This window comes from Myiozetetes cayanensis, unplaced genomic scaffold (genome assembly GCF_022539395.1).
Source record: "Myiozetetes cayanensis isolate MyiCay16 unplaced genomic scaffold, myiCay2020 scf6-25, whole genome shotgun sequence".
Taxonomy (NCBI): domain Eukaryota; kingdom Metazoa; phylum Chordata; class Aves; order Passeriformes; family Tyrannidae; genus Myiozetetes; species Myiozetetes cayanensis.
This window is the reverse complement of record NW_026087853.1, coordinates 51,218,135-51,236,076: the sequence shown is the minus strand read 5'-3', so window position 1 is coordinate 51,236,076 and position 17,942 is coordinate 51,218,135. Positions and strand designations below refer to the sequence as shown.

Below are 17,942 nucleotides of genomic sequence, written 5' to 3'. Positions count from 1 at the left end.
TGACTCTTCATCCTAGAAAGGAAAGGATTGGAGTGGAAGAGGAGGTAACAGAAGTCTCTGAAATGATATATGGAACAGTGAGGATAAATAGGGAAAAAAAAATCTCTTTCTGTTTAAGAAGTGACACAAATCAAATAAAATTAGAAGACAACAGGTTGAAAATCAGTTGAAAAGAAGGCACTTCTCTGCAGCATGTTTTTAAACTATGAAACCTATTGCTATGGAATGTTGCAATTGGACAAATTCTTATAAGAAAAATCTTCCAAAGGCTTTTAGTCACAGAAACAAAATCTGTGAGTCACCAGACTGTTAAGCTGGTTAAGTTGCACTGCATGCTCATCTTGTTCTTGTTCTCCTCTCCAGGCACCTGCTAACCATCATGATCAGTGACTGAGCTGGGACCAGGAATGCTTTTTGGGTCCAAGCCAGTGGGGACATTCTGATGTTTTTTGGAATAGTCAATAGTAACAGGAAGCAAAATTGGAGAAATTGCAAAAGGATAGTTATTCTTACAAAATGAGACTTTCTGGCTTTTGATGAACTTCAAAGGCACAACTTTAATCCTTCCTTGTGAGTCACAGAGGTGAACGCCAAGGAACAGAAGGATAGCAAAGCACCTTATGTGAAGCTGAAAGAGACTTCTGAGCAGTTCTGGCAGCAAGCAGCTCTGTGAAAACTTCTTAACTCTTCAACGGGAGACAAAGGAGCCTGGAGCATGCTTGCAGCTAGTTCATGACCTTTTTGTATTAAATGACTATTTGGTTTGATTGCACCATAGTTAAGAGGATCAGTGTAACTCTGAGGAAACACTAAGAGAACAGAAGTCAAAGAAAGGCATAGCAGTGGGTGTAGCTCTCTCTCCCTGCAACGTGGCTTGTTTTCCCTTCGCAAATGATTTAATATTTGTCTGGGTTCTTTGAGTTTTATGCAGAAACTTAATTTTAATTAATGAATTCATTCACAAGGTATTTGTCCTAATCTAGTGTTTGCTCCAGTGCATACAAAGGTAACTGTAGAAATGGCACTACCACCTCTGACTTAAAAATCACCTTTACACTATATTGTATTAAACCAGGCCTATAGTTATGTCTATGAGGTGATGCTCTACTTGATAAAATACGGGTTTCAAACTTGTAGTCTATAGAGTATAACAGAGACAAGGAGAAAAAAAATCCTAAACAAAATAATTATATATTAATATCTCATTACATTTTAAGATTGCAGCTTATTTTGAGATGCAAGATGCAATGAGGACCAGAGCTAAAAAATGTTTAGAGTAAGTGTGGCTATGGAACTTGTGTAAATCACTCCTAATGTCTTTACCTCTGGCTAATATGCCATCTCTTAACTCTGGATCTCAAGGCCTTTTATACACTTCTTACCTGTTGCAGTATACTACTGGAAGTACATGAAGCCCATTAATTTACAGTTTTTTGTCTGAGAGTATTGAATGAGGCATAAATAATTTCAGATTTCTGGCTTCTCCCAGTGCGTTTGTAAGTGACAGAATTTCTCTTTGCCTCTAATATTTTCTGTGGTTCAGGCTGTGCCTTGTGTATGAGTCCCACCATGGAGAATAGGGGAGAGCTTTTGAAAGCTTAAACACATTTGTATATCGCTTGCAGTGAACAAAAATTAGGTTCTCTGCAACTAAGTGTTGTACTAGCGTGGTGACTTCAGTAGTATAGATAGGGGGACTGCCATCAGGAGCTGGAACACCTTTGTAGTTTAAAGTCTCTGGACTCGATTTGGGAAGATAGCCAAAGCAGAAACCCATCTCCGTTCCAACTGTGGAAAAGGACGATGTCTGAGGAAAACTACTCTCAGAGGCTGTGTGTCTGAGGAAAACTGTGTCACCAGAATCATATGAGTTTCAGTGCAGACTGGATTTTGTGATGTGGGCTGTTGTCTTTCTGCCCAATCTGCACAGGAAAGGTGGTGTCCCCACTGGAGGATGTTGGTGGAGGATGTTCTCCAGCTGAGCAGTCATGATTTAAATGGCACAGTAAACTGAGGGTGCTGATGTCAGTGGGTGATATAGCAAGACACCAGAAATTTGTGCTAACTAAGGATTACATCTGCAAATTGCTGTGAGCACAAAGTTGCAGGTTGTGAAGTGTCTATCCTAATAACTGTCATAAAACTTCTTTCTAAATACTTTTAATTGCATCTTTAACCCAAATATACTCTTACTTGGTTAAAACTGGAATCTGATATCATATGTTGCATCTTTCTCCTTGCTTGGGAAGAACTGAGCTGGGTACCCACAAACCTCTAAATATGGGCTCTAGTTTTTATCTCCCAGCACTGTGTGAGGACATTCCTGCTGTCACCAACAATTTGTCAGCCTCATTAGCCTGACATGCGCTGAGCTATGTTTGCACTGGCCTTGTGGCTCGGAACTTCTTCCTTCTTCAGAATTTGGGTTAACAGGACAGAATTTTAGTTGGCAGAGCTAGCTTGCCTCCAGTGAAGACAGTAGAGATGTACCACATAAATCAGATCTGGGTTAATACGACTGTAGAGATACCCTAGGAGCGTTTCAGATTAATTGTTTACAGTTCTTTATAGATCAAATAAAGTGTTGTGTCCAGCTTTGTTACAAGTGGGGGAATTACTTGCTGTTGTTATTCAGAGATAAAATTAAAATTGAAAGTTGATAGGGAAGGCTCCTCAGGTTGATACATTCACTTGCTGCTAGGTAAACCAGAGGCCAGATCTGGATCTGCGTCTGAAGGCAGAAACAATCTGAGAAGGATCTTAGAAACTAGGAAAACTTTTAGAGAAATCTTAGTTAAAGGAAGGTTTTGTGCCTGTGTTTCAGCCTTAAAACTCTGAGATGTGTGATCTCTTCCAAAATCAGTCCTAGTCAGGCCAAACTCATTGAGTTTTACAGCCCGTGTATTTATTTATTTATTTTAAGATTAAATTAATTCTTGGTTCACAGTAATAAATCCAACTGAAATACTTTGCTTCCTTTGAAAGAATTACGTGGCTGTGGCCTGGGCAGAGACCTAAAAATACTTTGCCTCAGGAATTGACACCTCCAGAATTCTTCAATAAAAGAATGTGCAGATGTGTCCGGTGTTGGGGTTAAGCAGTGCTCTGCTGTCAGTGCTGGAGTGTGGGTGGCAGCTGTTTGCTCTGCTGGCTTGTTCTGAGAGTGCTCTGCTCTCTTCCCTTTCCACAGTAAATTTTTCATTTCAAAGAGGATCTCATGTCTTGAGGAAAACCCATCTCTATATGGAGAAATATTCACAGAGGCAATGCCTGTGCAGTACTTGTCTCTCATTTAGAGACATCCATTCATGTATGCACTAATAGTGTCTTCTGCTTGTGTTACCAGATATGTAACAATATGACTTTAAATTAATTTTTATAAATTCAATCCTTTGCTATTATAACTCCTAATATAAGAAAAAAACCCAAACTAAACCAGTGTTCCTCACCTCTGTGTTAAACTGTAGGCACTGTCCATATTTGTTGTCAGGTAATTCATCCACACGTGGTGCAGTTTGCCTGCACTGACAGTGAATTATCTTGTGAGTTATGCAGAAGAGCTGTGTTCACATCCAGGGTGGATGACTCCAGGGGCAGCTAAGGCAGACAGACACTGAACAACTCCTTCCCCATTCCTGTGACAGAGCGTGGGGAGGGAGATGACTCTGCATCCACCATCGTGGAGCCCTGATTCTGCTGTCAGAAAAATATTAATAGTAAGATAAACAAAATGTACTTAATTGTATTTATGCATTTCATATGAATAGAAATTAAAAAACTATGGGATTTATTACCTGCTCTGAGTTTTCTGAAAGGAAAGCACCATGAAGAATGCAATAACTTGGAAATCAAAGGATGCATCTTCAGCTCTCTGTGTTGCTCTAAAACAATGATGTTTTGATCTTATTTGAAACTCTAATGTGTACAATTTTCCCACTAATTTTCTATGTGTGATTGCCATTGTCTTATAACAATTATGATAAATTATTCTCTCATCTCTTACTCTTTATTTGCTTAGTATGTGGACAGTACTGCTGTGATTGATAGAAAAGCTGCTTCTTTCCCTTGTGGATATCTGCATTTCAATCACAGGTGAAAAGCTGCATTTAATTAAAGGTGAAAGGTGCTCTTTGCCTCAGCTCTACAGATAGTTGCATGGATTAAAGGAGTCTCCTTAAAACACTGGTAATAGATAACTGTGGAGAGCTGTGCTATTCATCACACTTGCATTAAATTTTATTTGTGGGTGACGTTCCCAGCTGTACTTAACAGAAAGTTTAGTGGGTCGTTTGGGTGCCAATTCAGTTTGTGTTATACTGATGTGCTATGGGAAGAAATGCTGGTGTGTTTGCTGCTGTCTCAACTGTGTGCTGAAATGCTCATCAAACAACACTAGAGTGATGTATCTCAATGACAATCTTTCTCTGGAGGAGACATGCAGGTGTAGATGTAGAAAACAGAAACAGAAAACTGGTTGCTGGTTGTTTGCAACTTTTGGCAGATTTGTAGGGAGTTTGATAAGTTTGTGGTTTCTGTTTTGTGCATATTTGGGTGTGCAAGTTTTGTTGGTTTTTTGTTGTTTGTTTTTTTTTTTTTCCCAATGGATTCTGACAAGGGAGGAGTGGAGAGTGAGCTATGTATGCATAAAGCAGGAAGCCAAGTCTTCATTTCACATATTTTAACATAAAAGCTTCAATTGCCCCATCAGGTGGGCTAAAACATCTCCCAGTTTTCCTAGCCAGAGGAGCCCTGGGGGACTTTGTTAGAGCTCCAAGAGGCCAGCAGAAACAGCTTGAACCATGCAGCTGAAAAATTTTTAGCAGGTCAGTTCCCAGCAGTGCAAAGTTACATTTGGTTCAGGAGGGAATGAGAGCTGTTATTTACCCTGCAAGGCTGAAGGTGCATTTGGGACATAGAGCTCTGGCAACTCAACTCTGAACCGGGCCACAGGAGTTGGGAGGGCACCTATTGTCATCAGGAACAGAAACATCTGCAGTGGGAACAAATCAAAACGCTGGTTCAAATGACCCTGAAACTGGGAAGAGTTTGAACATAGGCTTTGACTTTACTGCTGTCCTTTATCTCTGTAAGTGGCACCAGTGGTGTGGGCTGGTTTCGAGGCAGAACATTCCCCTCCCTCGCACTGCTCAGCAGCAACCTCGAGGTGGTGGGTCAGAGGGCATGCTGAAATCCCTGGAAATCACTTAGGCAGGGTTGCAGAAATATTCTTCTTAGTACAGTGGTCTAGAGATGTGAGAGAGGAATGGTTTGTAAGGTGACGTACTAGCTTCTAATAAGATCTAGAGAACTGAACAAATAGACCCACTTTTGGATACATCCTTTTGGCTTCCCCAGAGAGTTGGTGGAGAGGCAGGGAATTTTGCTATTCCATTTCTATTGCTGCTGGTTTGTTTCACTCCAATTTTAGAAGTCCACTCAGGAAGAATTATTACTTTATATGCACTTGTCAGTCAAAAAAATCACTTTTTCTTAGAGGGAAGTTTATTACTATATCCCTCCCATTTGTACAGGTTTTTAAGAAAAAAACCCCAATAAATCCTAAAATTTTGATTGAATTTTGCTTCACACAGTTTCGGATCAAGTTGGATTTATTATTGCTTGGAGTCTACAGGAACTTACTTTGATGAACTTCCCATTGTATTATAATTCTCACGACACTTTGAATGCTTTACGCTTTCATATACTGCAAATCATGCCTTATCATTAAAATTACCTTTTCCCTTCTATTAAGGTTTATATTTGCCAAAACCACTGGAAACTGCAACTCTTACAGTACAAAGGCTTCTTAGACTAACACAGCAATCTTCGTTTGTTTAATCACCATATTTACACTAGTGTACTCAGTGGTATTAAGACCTGAACTAAACTTATATATTTTTGCAGAAACCAATTACAACAGCATGGCTTTGGAAACATTTCTGATACCTTTCTAGTTCTTTTACTGCACTAAAATGTAATGAATAAAAACAATGAGAAAGATAGATAAATGATAAAACACTTACAGGAGACTTCATAGTGCACTATCAGAGATGAGTCTTGTATGAATTTGTTTTTTGGGTGGTGATAAAATGTGAGACAGATGTCCTCAGGGAACATAGCACAGTAGTCCAGTGCATAATATTTTTACATTATAATGCCAATAGTTCATTTTTTTCTGGAGGAAGTTGTTCTTTGTAATGAAACTCTGTTGCCTTCTGGACCAGGAAGAGATGCTGTCAGTCTCATCGAAAAGACCAACAAAGATGCAAGTCATGAGCACTGCTAATGATATTCCTTGTTCTGTGAATGTCTGTCCATTAAGGAGCTGTCTGGCACACTCATCTCTTTACACTTGAGCTGTTGAGAAGCCATCACTATGGGAGAACAATTTCCGTTCTGTGGCCTAATCAGTCCAGATTTGAATCAGTGGTTGAGAAATGAAAGAGTCTGTGTTGTCTTACCAGTTTGCTGCACAGTTATCCTAAAAAGATATTTTCCACTTGGGCAGAACAGAACATTAAAAGAAGAGATAGCAAAATTTGTAAGGAGTGAGTTTGAAAGGAAGATCTGAACGTAATGAGACAGATATTGTATATTTCTCCCCTAACTGGAAAAGCAACACATATGCTTGGAAAAACAAAACAAGAAGTGCATCAACATAGCATCCTCACAGGCTTCATCCTTTAAACAACATAATTACTATTTACCAGGTGCTATTGTGTCTTGAAACTGGGAATTAGCTCAGTGCTTGATTCAGTCTCCACACTGAGTGTCATCCTTACATTTTCCATTGAGGAACTAACATTAACAGCAAATGGCCTTTAAAAACAAAAGAAACTTGTAAGATTTTTTTTCTGCAAGCAGGAAAATAGGAGCTAATGGAAATACACAGGTGCCATCCATATTATTAAAATATATACATGCAAAAATGCCAATAGTTCCTGGGAGACTTTTTCAAAACTCTTGTCACGATTCACATCATGCACTCCGAGGTTATTTCCATTTTGGCCAGCTCCTGCATATAGAACTGGCAGTGTGCCACAGGGGAATGTGGCTCCCTGGAGCTGTTGAACAGCAGGCACCAATGTGCAGGCATCTGGTAGGATAACTTCAGTGCTGAATGCACAGTTAAATATAACAATTGTAAAAGATATGATGTTCCCAACAGTCAAATAGCACTTGAAAAAATATCAATTGATTTATTGAGTCAATCCATAAAATCCTATTGTAGTAAGTGGGAATGTCAGTTCATGTGACTGCCTGATTGGTTTTTTTGGGAGCCTAAATATCTTGCAAGTTTCTCATTATCCAGATATGGGAATTTTGTCCAGAGTGCCCATATGTTGCTCCTGAAGCTCTTTGTGAAAGCAATATTTTTATAAAGGAAATATTCAATGCTTATCATATTAATGATGAGCTTTAATGCAAATGTATGTTAGTATTTTGTTATGAGGGAGCTCTAGAAAAATGCTGGAGTAAATGACAAGTATTAATTTGTTTTCTTCTCTCCTTAGCTATAGAAAGAAAGTGATAGGTCTGCAAATCAAGGTGACTTCTTGAGCATAGGTCATCTACAATACTGTGGCTGTACAGCAACTACACCTTTGTGACAAACACTTAACAGCAACTAATAGATGGAAATGGTATTTTTCATTTTGAATTCATAGGATAAAGCTCACCTTGCATCACCATTTCTCAGATGTAAGCTTTTTCCAGGTAACAACAGAACTATTTGAACTATGAAAACACAATTCATTGAGGTGGCAGTAAGAGAGAAATGCTTTGTGCTCCACATTCTGCTAGCAAAACCTCACGAGGTCTTTTTCCAGCCCATGCTGGCAGGCAGGTGCAGGGGACTCCCGTGGGCTGGGCTGGGGCAGTGTTGGTGACAGTCAGGTAAGGGGAGCGTTGGTTAATCCTCCTGTTATCACAGTGTAGGTATCTCCAGCTGACTCCTTGTTTGCTCTGTGCAGCAGGACTGTGCAGGAGCTCACCCCGGCCAGCAGCGGTGCGGCTGCGTGGCAGCTGAGGCCACAAGAGGACTTGCCAGTCCAGACAACTGAGCAAATGCCCAGTAACCAGACTGCTCTCACATGAAACCTCTGCCCCCTTGATTTGCTGCTGATTTGGGAATTATGTCAACATAGGCAAACAGGGGAGATGGCAGGTAGCCTGTGTCCATTTGGAACTGTTGGCAGAGACCTGAAAGCATTTTAATGTGGATTTTTAACTTCTCCCTTTCCTGTCAAACAGCACTGTCACCCATGTGGACTTCAGGATGCATACTGAACCTGGCAGGCTTGCTCACTCTGTCTGTGCATCTGATACAGCTTTTATGATTTCTTTAACAACAGGCAGCTGTATCGCCTCAGTTTGGAGGTTCAGGAATTTATTGTAAACTTTCTCCCTGCAGCTTCAAAACAAAAACCCAAGAAAAGTTATTTTTCCCAGGCTGTGGGCTACCAGGAACAAACTTCTTGCCAGATTTCTCACGCACCGGTGCCTTCAAAGCCAGCATGTGAGATTGCAGAGAAAGGCTTTGCTACTGTTAGCTTTGTTAAACATTAATGCCAGTTTCCTCCCTTTAAGCATACAAAGGGACAGAGGTTTGACAAACACACTCAGACTGTGTCATTTGCTGCTTGACAAGGGAAGCAGGCAGAGGCTCTATCAAGGCATGTGGAGCTGAGGGAAGAATGCTTGCATCTCCATTCTGCACCTTTCCAGGAGGGAAGAGCTTCTCAGTAAGTCTGGGTAGGCTGAAGCGACCACAGTGATGGGTAGTTGTGCACTTGTCAGAGGTTTGTCATTTCCCATAACCAGTTTTGCAGGAGATGGACTTTCTGCTCCTAGGCAGGAACTCAACACCAGCCTTCTGCTTGCTAAAGGTGGCTATAGGACTAGCTTTAATTGCCAGAGTATGCAGCTCTGGCATAGGACAAGCAACTCTGTGGACTAAAACTCACTTTTACAGCCCTTCTCTTCCCCTCCTCCTGCTATCCCCTCTTGCTCTCAAACAGAAGCTAATCTCTCTGCATGGCTAAATGCCTGTTTCCTGTCTAGTTTGATGAGATTCCATTTTTTCCCCTTTAATTCTTAAAGGTGATTTTTAAGGTTTGCAGCAGTAATCATGCCCATGCATTCTGCCATTGCTCTGAGATATTCCTCTGGATGAAAGTGTTTATGACAATTTGTTCTGGCATACTAGGGATGTATACTTTGGATATACTAGGCTGAATTTGGTTTTATTGTGTAGAAAGTGTTAGTCCATTAGAGAGAGGCCACAGTTGTTTATACCTAGGCTGAATATGACTATACTTTTCTAATTGCTGGCTAACTGCTGAGATGGAAACACATTATTACATGCAGTGCTGCTGGCACATTTTTGTGTGTTGTGTTAGGTTTTGATGCCTGGTTTCAGGTTTTTTTAGTGATTTTTTGTTTATTTGTTTGTTTGTTTTTTTCAATGTGCTTTCTGGGTTATGAGACAGTTTGTACTTTTTTTTTCCACTGAATAAATAGCAGAAGTCACAGGTTAGTGCTTTTTACGAAAAAAGCAGTATTGTGGGTAAAACTCTGTGAGGTTCTGAGGGATGTAACTTAGAGTTAGAATCTGGGCTTCAATTTGTTGATCCAAATACTCACAATTTGAGAACCCATGGATTACTGTAAGGAGTTTGTTGACAGTATTGTAGTCTTTGGAGAGCAAATACTGTCACAGCTGATGAGCTTATAAATGTCACTAGTTGTTTTTTCTTGCTGCTGTATACACAGATGTTGGTATTGCCTCACCTGTGCCACAGCATTTTCATTTTCTTGCTGCTTTGCCTGATGCTCTCTATGTAGCTCCTTGTAGTGACATAAAGCTTATTTTTGGCTCTGTCCTGGAAGGAAAGGATGGGTGACAGGAGAAATATCTACTTGCTTTTTGTTGCTCTAAGTTAAAATTTAGTTGCCCTAAACTAAGTAAAACTTGCAGTTTCTTGTTACTGTGCAACATTCCTGTTGCATGCCAGTAGTAGCAAAGCATTTTCATTGTTAGGGTTATAATACATACAAATTCTCTCATAAAAAGTAAAAAGTGAAAAGTAAAAATGTTTTGGCCAGCTCCTTATAAAACCTAATAGGTCAACAGAAGAGTGTAAAACTAAATCCACAGTTTTACAAGAAGCCAAGGTCTTGTGAGAATGAAATGTTTATGAAGGATATATAAATCCCTCAGATGATATCCTTATTCCAAATTTAGGCTTGAGATCCCACAGCTCTTGTAGGTGTGGCGATGAAATCTGGCCTGGGAGGCTCATTTCAGCTGGATGAGTAATGGACACGTTTATGTTACCCTTGATCACGGTGAAGAACGTCATGGGGAGTGTCTTTGCCTGACCTAACTCTACTCCCAATGATGGTTATGGGCAGCAAAAAGCAGAGAGAAGCCAATGTCTGAATCTTTTGGAAAGTTTCCTTTAGATCATGTTTCTGAATATTGGTGTGGGCAGTGCTCAAGTACTGGCTGATTGTTCTTTTGTTAATATTCAGTGAAACTGAATTAGGGCCAGATGTAGCCCTTGGACAAGTTAAATTTGGCCTTGTCTGGACTCTTAGGTAAATAAGCGTGATAGCAACAAGCATTGCAAGTCACAGCTTTGGCTTTTTTTCCTTTTACTGTCTGTCTTTCTTTTTTCTTCCTTTTTTTTTTTTTTTTTTTTCCATTTTTCTTTTTCAGTTTGTGTATGCCAACAGATTGGGGAATAACTAGATCAAAGAGTTTTTTAAAGCTGCCTTCAATGAAAAAAAAAAACCAACAACTTTTGTTAAGCCAATTTTTTCACACCATGCTCAGTAGTGGATATGCCTAACACATTCCCTCATTTTCCTGGCTTATTTAGATAAATGAAGTAGAATGAAGCATATAGTAACCAGTCAGATATAGTAGCATAATTTAATTTTCAGTGCAAATGCTTTTAGACTGAAACTTTGTTCTCTGTAAGTGTACATTTGTACCAGGTCAATGCCTTAAATCTTCCTGCAGTAAGTTTTGCATCAGTTTACATCTTTAGTAACTTCTCTTCAGTAAGTCTTGATTTGTGCTGACATAAGCCAGAAGAAAATCAAACCCTGATGCAGAGATATTTAAAGAAAGTGAATAAGAGGGAATGAAAAAAAATTCCCTCATAAATTCAAGCGAAGTATGTAATTTCTTCTTAATCTGTGCAAATCCATTGCACTGGCAAGGTTTTGGCTACAGGGGTGGCTTCTGTGACAAGCTGCTGGAAGCTTCCCCCTGTATCCTACAGAGCCAGTGCCAGATGGCTCCAAGACAGACCCGCTGCTGGGCAAGGCCGAGCCCATCAGTGGTGGTGGCAGCACCTCTGGGATGATGTGTTTAAGAGGGGAAACATTTACTGCGCAGGAGCAAATGCAGCCAGAGAAGAGAAGAGTGAGAATATGTGAGAGATACAGCCCTGTAGACACCAAGGTCAGTGCAGAAGGAGGGGGAGGAGGTGCTGCATGAGCCAGAGCAGAGATTCCCCTGCAGCCTGTAGGGAAGCAGGCTCTGTCCTTGCAGGAGGACATGGAGGTCCATGGGGATGCAGACATCCACCTGCAGCCCATGGAGGACCCCATGCCAGAGCAGGTGGGTGCCCAAAGGAGGCTGTGACCCCGTGGGAAGCCCATGCTGGAGCAGGGTCCTGGAAAGACCTGTGGACTTGTGGAGAGAAGAGCCCACTCTGGAGCCGGTTTGCTGTCAGGACCTGGGATCTTGGGGAGAACACAGGCTGGAGCAGGCTGTTCCTGAAGAACTGCACCCTTTGGAAGGGACCCACACTGGAGCAGTTAATGAAGAACTGCAGCCTTGGGAAGGAACCACCTTGGAGAAGTTTGTGGAGAGTTGTCTCCCGGGGGAGAGACCCCATGCCAGACCAAGGGAAGAGTATAACTGTCTCCCAAGACCCCATGCCAGAGAAGGGGAAGAGTGTAACTCTTTCCCATGGGAGAGAACCCATGCTGGAGCAGGAGAAGAGTGTAACTATCTCCTGTGGGAGAGACTCCATGCCGGACGAGAAGAGCAGTGAGAGGAGTCCTCCCCTTGAGGAGGAAGGAGCAGCAGAAACAGTGTGCAATGAACGGACTACAGTCCCAATTCCTGATGACCCAGTGCTGCTGACGGAAAAGAGGTAGAGAAAATCGGGAGTAAAGTTGAGCCCAGAAAGTAGGGAGGGGTAGAGGGGAAGGTGTTTTTAAGGTTTTATTTCTCATTATCCTACTCATATTTGACTGTTAATTTGTTGCTTACCTCTTTTCCCCCAATGACGTTACTATAATTGGTGAAGAATCGCTTCCTGTCCGTATCTCAACCCATGAGCTTTTTGCTGTGTTTCTCTCTGCTGTCCAGCTCAGGAAGGGGAGTGACAGAGCAGCTTTGGTGGGCACCTGGCATCCAGCCACATCTATGCACAGTGGAAAGTGTACCAAGGGCCATATTTGTTATCATAGCTGGAATTTATTTTGCATTCCATAAGGTCAGAGCCTCTAAAGAAAATTATGATAATAAGAGAGGCTGGGGGTGTAAACTCTGAAATCTTTCCTCCAGAATACAGGATACAGCCTCCAAAGATGAGACAAGTTGCATACTCAATTAACATGTATGGGGTAGACTCTTAATCTTTGTATTTTATGTTATTTCATCTGTAGTTATGTTCCTTTGCTCCTCTCACCACTGAGTCCATAAAACATGGAGTGTATCTGTGCATGTCAGGCAGTGCAGCTGTGGTCTGTGGTACAGGTTTGCCTGGTTTGTACATGATGGTACGAGGGATATCAGCTCACTTATAGGTCAGTATAAGTCATGGCAGGCAGCTGAAATGCTGTTTGCACTCTCAATCTACCCTGATACAGAAGCTGTGCTGCAAGTCTGTACTAGCTATTTCTTCTGAACATATGCAGTATTACATATCACCTGAACATGTATTTGCAGTATTTGAGAAAGCAGAGAGTGTCCATGTGTTTCCTTCTCTCTGCCTTGCTTTGGCACCTTTATGAGTCATCTTTCACTTAGCAACGGTTTCTTCTCTTTTGTGCTTTTTCAGGTGCTGAAAAAAAATCCTGCATTTATTGTTTTTGGGTTTTTTTCTTTCAGTTGTTTACATGAAAGTCATGTGTTGTGAGAGATATTATTAGTGCTTCTTACAAAAGAAAAAAAGAAGTGTGGCTTTTGGTAGGAAACTGTTTTGACCATCTTCAAAGGTTGTAATGAATGTCAGTGTACGGGTGAGAGACAGACAACTGTTGGGGTGCAATTGCATGACTAAGTGACTGGAATGTTCAGAGACGATGGTAATATCCTTGCTTATGTTGGAAAAATAGTCCAAATTTGAGGCAGAGAGGTCTTTGGAGGCCTAGGCAGGTGGAAATTCACTCTTCTAAGGGACAAAGGAGAGAGGGTAAAACTTACAAAATGAAGTTCAAGATGAAGAACAAGGGCACATTTCTCTAGTCATATCACTGTAAGAGTAATACAGTAACAAACGAAAAGTCTGACGACTGCTTCACCCATGTTTTAGAAACGTGTACAGAAGGTGTCCTTCAGGGAACAGATAAGCTTTCTTAGCGTGGTGTGCTGATATTATGCCATTGCTTCAGCTTTTTGCTTATGGAGGAGAAGTTTGCAGAAAGTTAAACTGAGTTGCTGTAGTTGTCCTGACAACAGGATGGCAGCCACCTTCTGGTCAGAGATGAGACCCCTCAGAGGCCTGAGCACTCTGTAGAGAAAACTTGAAATCAGAATTAGTCTTTCTCTTCCCCTTCCTCAGATAGTCCATATTACCCATGTCCTACCTTCACAAGGCATGAGCTTCAATTGCATGGCAGTAAGACAGGGTTGGATCTGATCAGCTGTATCCAAACAGGGCTGATGTTGAGGTTGTTCTGGACTTACAGAGATAACGTAGGAGCTTCTATTCTGCTGGGATTTTAAAATTTATTTTTTGTTTTGCTTTTGTTTCCTATGTGGTGCAGTAACTCCAGGAGCAGCACAGACATTCTCAGATCTTTTCAATCACTTTGGTGTTGTCCTGTGTGACATACTCTATTTTCTCCAGACGTTTCAGGCCTCACACATCCTGGATTGTGATACTGGTAGTTGAAATGATGACAGAAATTAAGAATGCCTGTTTCAGAGCAAGTTGCTGAATAATTGCGTTCAGTTTTATAACCTGCACTTCTAGGATGCTTTCTCACTGTGTTAAATAAACTACTTTACAAAACCAGAACACTGGAAAAAAAGAAATCTTTACAGGAAGACCTCACTGCAGCACAGTGAGAACCAGAGCTAAGCTGATGGGTCTGGAAGGAAAATGTGGATACTGGTAGGAAAGGCAAACAAAGAACTTTGTTCTGAAAGCAACTTCTCTGAGTGGATGAGGTTAAAAATGTTTGTTAAAGATGGGATGCAGTCCTGAATTTCTATTCTTTTTCTGTCCCTCTTAGATATTTATTCTTGGGTCTATCTGGTGAGGTTTTGTGTGACCTAGAGGTCGGTTTATATGTGAAGCAGGGAAAGCAGATTTGGTTGTATCCTGTATTAGTGTGCAGACAGGACTTAGGACTTTTTTACTTCCAGTTCAGTTATTTTCTTTTTGGGTGTAGAGTGTTTCAGTAAAGCATACAGTGACCTTGTAAGGTTTTCTGACTTGTCAGAGCAGAAAAGGAACGAGCCTATTTTACAACAACTTTTCCAAACCAGAATTCCAGGCTTCAGGGTTGCCAAATGCAGAATGCCCTCAGATATCTTAAAAACTAAGCATCACAATTCACAAAAATAATTTTTAACCCATCCCAAATTGTGTGCATGTAAACACAGAACACTTGGAAAGCTTTGGCAGAATTAGTTCCACAGAGTTTATTGCTCTGATATTCTAGGGCAGATAAACAAGCATGTTGAAAAATCACCCGTGCTTTGAAGAAGTAAAGCTGAGAACTTCTATGTGCACCGGGGTTTTGAATAGTCAGCACGTTCAGACATGCTGCTAAAGAACAAGTTTCAAGGACTGGCAGTTCTTAAATAGACAAACAAGGGTTTGTGCATTCTGCCTGGTTTAAGAAAATGCCATCACTTGCTGTGTTACCACTCCCTCTCCAATGGAACTCCCAAGACCTTAAGAAATCAGGTGAGACTAAAACGTGCTGAGCCGATTCCAGAACATAATAAAAATAAGTCATAGTGGAGCTATAACAGTGAAAATATCTACAGGTTATGGGAAAAGACTAACTGTAGGAGAGACATCCATTTTTTAACTTAGAATTGTATTTTTAGGGAGAAACTGAGAGATGTTCCTATAAACCCATGCACTGTACTTTGGTGGAAAAGAGAGGATGGCTTACTCTGATTCTTCAGTTCTTGCTTTTTGATTTTATTTTTTTTTCCCAGTCATCTTCTTATCACTGTGATAGAAGGTACAGCACAGGCTCGTTGATCTTTGCCTTGGGTAATCATTTGTGTCTGGACAGGGAGGGTGAAAAAGGCTTAAATGTGATATGAAAATTGTTTAAAAACCATCCTGCATTTGCCTTGTAACAGAGCAGAAGAGTGCCATAAATCTAGGGTGGCAGGCAATCTAACCCTCTCAGCCTAGATAATGTCACAATTTCCTGTTATCTTCTTCACCCTTAGAAACTTCTTGGCAAAGGCGTGTACTGAGTGCACGCTGATTGATCGCATTTTATTTTACAGTCATTTGTCATTGTCAGATTTATCTTGCTGTCTTTGCTTTACAGATCCAGTCTAAGTCAAGTATTTAGGATCTGACTCATCAGCTTTGATTTCTTTGCCCTTTTTTTTTGTGTACAGTTTTGGAGCATAGATGCCACTTCACAGAATTTACTTTGGCAGAATGATTCCTACATTTCACTGATGTGAATCAGACCTTTTGCTTCTGAGCCATAAAAGCACAGTTTAGCTGCAGTCAGCTGTGATTGTGTGTACATCTCTTCATGAACTCCCTGCAAAGACCCAGAGCCCCAGATAGGTGTTAATGGCAGGAATTCATCACAGCACCCCCACAAACGTGTCCCACAAATGTTACCATGAACTCGGTACTTCCTGGGAGCACAAAAAGTGGAGCTTTTAAAAACTGCACATAGAACTTGATGTTTTTTTTAATTCACAGTCCTTGTAGCTCTGATATGGTTTCAGTTTTTATTTAAATGGAAAGTATCAAAATCATTTGAGGGGAAGAAATTCAGAAGTACAAACAGAAAATAATTGGTCTTTCTATTTTTGTTCTATCTTTAAACATTCTGTGATTTGTTGTCCACTTTGATTTTATTGCCTCATTCTTTCTAAGTGCTGGGACTTTTCCATCACTCCACATGTTCATGAGAGTGAGCTTATTTCAAACAGCCTTCTATTGCAAATCCACTTTTCAGTTTAGAAAGTTTCTGTCTTGTTTTTGTCACAATCCCAAAGTCAACAATAATGGGAGGAGGTTATCTGGAATGCAGATTTTTGGGGATTTTGAGCCATACTCCTGGTGAGAGCTCAAAAATCATAAAGCGTCTGGAGGAATGGGGTTTGTTCTGTTACCACTTACATCACTTTCCTTCCCAAGTCAGAGGCAAGATACGACAAGTTGTACTACTTGCTTCATTTCCAAGTTGAATTAGCTCGAAAACCACCTTTCTAGCGTGTGCCCAGCACTTCAGTGTGAAAAGTTCACCTCCTTTACTCACCATAAGCTCTTACTTAGATTAAGATAATTAAATATAATCTGTAATTAGCTACTTGAGTTATGTAGAAAATTAAAATGCTATGTGCTATGAGAGCACAGAATATACTGTAGTAGAAAGGCTTACTGCCAAACAAAAGTGGATTTAACATCAGTAGTGCAGGGGGTCCCTTTGCTTTGCAGATTTGCAGCAGCCACTGTTATTGCCCGTCTGTTCCCTCTGGTGAGAATGTAGCTGGGGTGAGGAAATGGCACATTGTCACAAGCAAATAATGCTGAACCTTTGCTGCTCTGTCCAATGGTTTGTTCCATAACTCATCTTGAAGTGCAACCAAACCACTGATGGCTAGTGCTTGAGAGCAAAAAAGAGGACTTCTCATAGTTCTTTGGAGGAAAGCATAGAGGAAATTTGTTCCTAGTTCTCGTACAGAGAGAGGAAGAGGGAATTTTTTGAGAAGTGTCCTTCATCATTGCTCAGTCAAGTGCTTAAAGGTTTCTTGATCTGCTTTGAACTACTCTGCCTTTTTTGCACCTGAAAAGGCATCACTCTGAGACTGCTGTCCTGCAGTAGTGTTTTCAGTTTTTGGTCATGCAAAAATATTGGTTCTTAGTGGGAGCTTTCCCAGTCATCTCTGACAGAGGCAGAAGAGGCTTCTCTGTTTGTTTGCTGGGTGATTTCCTGGCAGCAGTTCCCTCTAGGGCGGTGTGAAAATGTACTAGTTACAAGGAGCTGCTGGTACTGAACCTTTCTAAAAATGATTCTTTTGCCTGGGTCACAGAAGTGATGGGACATAAACACTGGTTCTAGTTTGAGTTTCTGTTTGTCTCCTCTGCCTATTATGTTGAATCAAATGGGAGTTGGATTTAAATGGATACCATAGTGAGCCATTACATCTGTTCTCAGAAGCAGTGCATCAAAATGCATATGGTGCCCTTGGTTGCAGGTGAGCAGAGTGTGATTCCCTTTCCCTGTGCCTTGCTCTGGGAAGGATAAATTCCAGTATTTGTACTCACAGTGGCTGGCATGAAGTAGGAATTGCTCCTTACTCGAGGGATCTTTCTGGGCTGACCAACCACTCTCTTGCAGTCTGACAGCACAAAGCTCTGCTTTTGGGTGGGTATGATTTTGTTTGGTTCAAGAAATGTCCATCCTCATTTTTGTTTTGGCCTTTTGAATTATGGGTAGAAGTTGGGAAGAATATGATCCATTTTTAGTTT

At 40.9% G+C, this 17,942-nt stretch overlaps 1 protein-coding gene across 5 annotated transcripts in view; it reads left to right on the top strand.

Annotated features, from left to right (window-relative positions):
- Positions 1–17,942, top strand: part of DENND2B (DENN domain containing 2B) — a 167,065-nt gene that overhangs the window by 75,489 nt on the left and 73,634 nt on the right. The window contains exon 1 of one of the 5 annotated variants that reach the window (XM_050337191.1): positions 8,627–8,744. The exons of the other annotated variants lie outside the window; for them this stretch is intronic. The gene's annotated coding sequence lies outside the window, so the exon portion shown is untranslated. Of the gene's footprint in view, positions 1–8,626; positions 8,745–17,942 lie in introns of those variants that run through there. 5 annotated transcript variants of the gene reach the window in all.